This window comes from Bubalus bubalis, chromosome 4, assembly GCF_019923935.1.
Source record: "Bubalus bubalis isolate 160015118507 breed Murrah chromosome 4, NDDB_SH_1, whole genome shotgun sequence".
NCBI classification, from domain to species: domain Eukaryota; kingdom Metazoa; phylum Chordata; class Mammalia; order Artiodactyla; family Bovidae; genus Bubalus; species Bubalus bubalis.
The window spans coordinates 40,388,424-40,393,231 of record NC_059160.1 but is presented as its reverse complement, the minus strand read 5'-3'; the positions used below and the strand labels follow the sequence as shown (position 1 = coordinate 40,393,231).

The 4,808-nt window shown below is 41.9% G+C and overlaps 1 long non-coding RNA gene across 1 annotated transcript; it reads left to right on the top strand.

The window, feature by feature from the left end:
* The first annotated feature begins 3,718 nt into the window (after positions 1–3,718).
* Positions 3,719–4,166, top strand: LOC123333069. The gene is made up of 2 exons (XR_006550242.2): positions 3,719–3,930; positions 4,019–4,166. It is a non-coding gene; the product is annotated as an uncharacterized LOC123333069 (long non-coding RNA).
* Positions 4,167–4,808: the final 642 nt, after the last annotated feature.

Below are 4,808 nucleotides of genomic sequence, written 5' to 3'. Positions count from 1 at the left end.
GGCTGTGTGACCATGCTTTCCAGCAAAGGATGGGATAATAGCTCTTGCCTGCTTAGAGGGAAGATCATTTGGGCCCATCACTAATCACAACTGTTATTTGCAGTCTGACTCATACAGGAAACCAGAGACTATGTCTGAATTAAAAACTCAAAAAACTACTTTTGATAAAGGCACAAAGGTTTGGGGGATAAATTTGGTTTTTGTTTTACTTTTATCTGTATTTGTATTTTAGTGTGTGTTCTTTGACTTTGTGGCCATGTCATGGCTATTCACTACCACACTCAGACTTCCTGGAGGACCAGGGTGGGGAGTGGGGCTCTGCAAACAGGATTCCTCATTCTCAGAATGCAGCACAGTATGGACCACTACAGCTGGACAAACTGGGGTATTTTCTACTGATTCTTGATTTTTGCATTGGAAATATACTTTGGTTGATTTGATCAGAAATGTGAAAAGCAAATATGCAAACATACTGCATAATAAAACAGACCAGAATTTCTAGATTTTAACAGCTTTCCAATGTAAATGTCCTTTCCACTAAATAAAGACTTATGGGTCTATGGAGGGATTAGGTTTCAAAAACTGCATAACCTAAAGAAATGCATGGTTTACATGTATATAAGCCATGATTAAGTTGTATATATTACTTCTGCAATACTGATAGACATAGTAGCCAAAGTCTTATATCCTGACATGAATAATGTTTTTATGTATGTCTTGAATACTCAGTGCTGGGCTCAATGTGGTTCTTGTTTCTACTTCAAAATGTTATTTATGGCATTTTTCCAAGGAGCTAGCTTTCCACGTGAGTGAAAATTCAAAATAAAAGAAAAAATCAAATTGAATATACATTAGGAAGTGAAGCCTTACAAAAAAATCTATGGCTGTTTTTAACATGACATAGGTCTTTGTCCTCAAGGTAAAAATAATCTGAGGTTCAAGTGAAGAACTACAGAGCACTTTGTCCAGGTAGCTCTCTCCTCCATGATCTTTGGCCACTGTCAACTGCTGGGACGCCCAGTTCAAGTCCAGCTCAGGAGGCCTTTCTCACTCTCCACTGTGGTCTGGACGCATTGTCCAGGCCAGTAAGTTGGGATGATTGCTTCCATCTCTCCAGAGTCACTGGCTTTCATTGCCTAATGTTTTAGGTGTTTTTTGTTTTGTTTTGTTTTGTTTTGAGGAACCATTAACTTTAAAGGTGCTGGCAAGATGTGCAGAGACTGACTTATTCTTGACTTTCTACCCCCATCTGCAACAATGATCAAATCATCATACCTTAAATATAAACCTTAAATATAAAGCTACATTGAGAGCAAGATGGGGAATGTGACCTGTTCTTCGAATGAGTTCTGTTTGGGCTAAAAAAAGATTTATTTCTTCTTGTTTCAGCATTATTTATACCCTTTAAATTGCTCTGTGTTTTATAGGGGTTGCTTCTGCTGAAGGACTTTGACCCCAGCTATGAGGTGATCTATTTGAGGACAAGCTGTGGTCTGTGGGAAGCTGAGGCTGCAAAACGTCTTCCACGGCCCCTGTGTGAACTCAGCTCAAAAAACAGATGGGTTTTAATTTTTTTTTTAACTCTTCACTTTAAATTATTTTAGCCAGAAAAAAATTGGGAAAAAAATTATACCAACTAAAAAACTAGCACTGATACAATGCTATTAACTAATCTACAGGTCTTATCAAAACTTGGCACTGTTTCCACTAAAGTCCTCTCTCTGATTCAAGGCCCAACCTAGAATGCTTGTGTGCTCATTCACTTCAATCATGTCCGATTCTTTGCAACCCTGTGGACTGTAGCCCACAAGGGTACTCTGTCCATGGGATTCTCCAGGCAAGACTACTGGAGTGGGTTGCCATGTCCTCCTCCAGGGGATCTTCCTGACCCAGGGATTGAACCTGCCTCTCTTATGTCTCCTGCATTGGCAGGTGGGTTCTTTACCACTAGCACACATAAAAATGCATCCATCCTAAGTGCACATTTCAATGAACAAATTTATATGCTATGTGACCACTACCAAAATTAGTAAGTAGAGCATTTCTACCAATCCCAAAAGTATTCTTTATACTTATTCCTTATACTTGCATCACCCTGAAAAATCTATCGTATTCCTTCCTGGCTAGCCACTTGCAGCCCTGGTAACCACTGGCCTACTCTTTGTCACTACAAATGATTTGTCAAGTATTTCAAATAGGTGGGGTCATATAGCACATATGCCTCAGCATCTGGCTTTTTATGTTCAGTATAGTTACTACTTGTTGGAAGGACTGATGCTGAAGCTGAAGCTCTAATATTTGGTCATCTGATGCATATAGCCAACACATTGGAAAAGTCCCTGGTGCTGGGAAAGATTGAGGGCAGAAGGAGAAGAGAGCATCAGAGGATGAGATGGCTGGATGGCATCATCAATGCAATTTACATGAAACTGGGCAAACTTCGGGAGATGGTGAGGGACAGGGAGGCCTGGTGTGCTAAAGTCCATGGGGTCGCAAAGAGTCAGACACAAAGGGCAACTGAACAACAACGCAGTTACTTGGAGATCCATCCACATTGTGGGATCAGTAGTTCTTTTCTTTTATTGCCAAGTTTGGAAGTACCCTACAATTTATCTATTTGCTTGCCTGCTGATGGATGACTTGTTCCTGGGTTTAAGATATCCAGAAGTGGAGTCATAGGGGAAGTGAACCCTTCCCTGCCCTTCTGCTTATTCTTCTAGGTAAAATTTTTGGCTAACAAATGTAAGTAAAGAGAACAGTAATAGACTGGACATCAGAACACCATTAGATACCTCTGGTTCATGTCCCTCTCTTTATGGTTGCATTGGGATGAAATTGCTTTGGGTTCAGGGCTTCTTCTTCCCCTGCTTTAAATTTGAGATGTAGGAGGCGGTCCTAAGATGGAGGAGGAATAGGACGGGGAGACCACTTTCTCCCCCAGAAATTCATCAAAAGAATATTTGAACGCTGAGTAAATTCCACAAAACAACTTCTGAATGCTGGCAGAAGACATCAGGCACCCAGAAAAGCAGCCCATTGTCTTCGAAAGAAGATGTTTTATCAACGATGCTGTATAGATGGAGAAGTCTTGAGGCTACTGTAAAAATAAGACTGAAAACCAAAAGCAGGAGCCTTAAGTCCAAATCCTGAGAACACCAGAGAACTCCTGACTCCAGGGAACATTAATTTACAGGAGCTCATCAAACGCCTCCGTACCTACACTGAAACCAAACATCACCCAAGGGCCAACAAGTTCCACAGCAAGACATACCACTCAAATTTTTCAGCAACACAGGAACACAGCCCTGTGTTCCTTCAATATACAGGCTGCCCAAAGTCACTCCAAACCCATTTACATCTCATAACTCATTACTGGACACTTCATTGCACTTCAGAGAGAAGAAATCCAGCTCCACCCACAAGAACACTGACACAAGCTTCCCTAACCAGGAAACCTTGACAAGCCACCCGTACAACCCCACCCACAGTGAGGAAACTCCTCAAAAAAGAGAACTTCACAAACTGCCAGAATACAGAAAGGCCCAAACACAGCAATATAAACAAGATGAAGAGACAGAGGAATACCCAGCAGGTAAAGGAACAGGATAAATGCCCACCAAACAAAACAAAAGAGGAAGAGATAGGGAATCTACCTGATAAAGAATTCCAAATAATGATAGTGAAAATGATCCAAAATCTTGAAAACAAAATGCTCGAACTACCCCCAAAAAGGAGGGACTGTCCCCCTTTGAATGTATTTATGGAAGGCCTTTCTTACGCACAGACATTGTTATAGACCCGGAAGCCTTGGAATTAACTAATTATGTAACTCAGCTCTCAGCTTTTCAACAGGCATTAACAGAACTCCGGGAGATGACTCCTGACCCAGCCTCCAAGACAAGCAAGCCTCTATTTGAGCCAGGAACCGAGGTCCTCATAAAAACATTGGGATCTGGGGGCCCATCCTTCAAGCCTCTCTGGGAAGGTCCTTACCAGGTTATTCTTTCTTCTCCCACAGCTGTCAAAGTGCCAGGAATTGATTCGTGGGTACATCATACTCGAGTTAAGAGGTGGCACCCTGACCAAAATTAAGTGACTTCATTTTATGTCTTTACTTTCTATGCTCTGACTTTGTACCTTTTAGATGGACCTGATAACCTATGTGAGCTTACTTCCGCTGACTCCAAATATCCTGAGTCGGCCGTTGGATCCTCAAGACAATGTCTTCCTTTCCTGGGCTCACTCCTATGCTGCATTCCACAATCGGTCTAACTGCTGGGTCTGCAGAGCGCTCCCCTCTTTGTCAGTGGAAGGCTTCCTGTGGTGGACATCCCCACTTCAAGGAAAAGACTTTCTCCAAGTCTGTGAATACCTTCGACAACAATCACATGCGATGCCTCTTCTTCATCTGATGACATCCACCAACCCTAAAATGGACTGGTACAACACTTTGCACTTTAACTGTGGACATAATGTGACTTTTAATTTTGATTCTGATTGTTCTGTTTTTGCTGTTTGCTCACTGCATCTGTAATTGTATAACTGGATTTGTTTCTAGCCGCATGAAAGCTTTTAAGTTACAAATGGTTGCTCAAACTCCTGCTACTGCTGTAGCTTCCTCCAACTACTATTTGGGGCCCCTGGATCAGATATCCTCAATATGAGGATTAGGAGAATATGTTGCCTCACCAATTTAGGGACAACGCCCCTTGTCACCTCGGAAGCAGTTATGGAATGAAAACGACGCCCCTTTTCCCTAGGCAACATAATTCTCCTAAAAGAAAAGGGGGGAATGAGAGAGTCAGTTC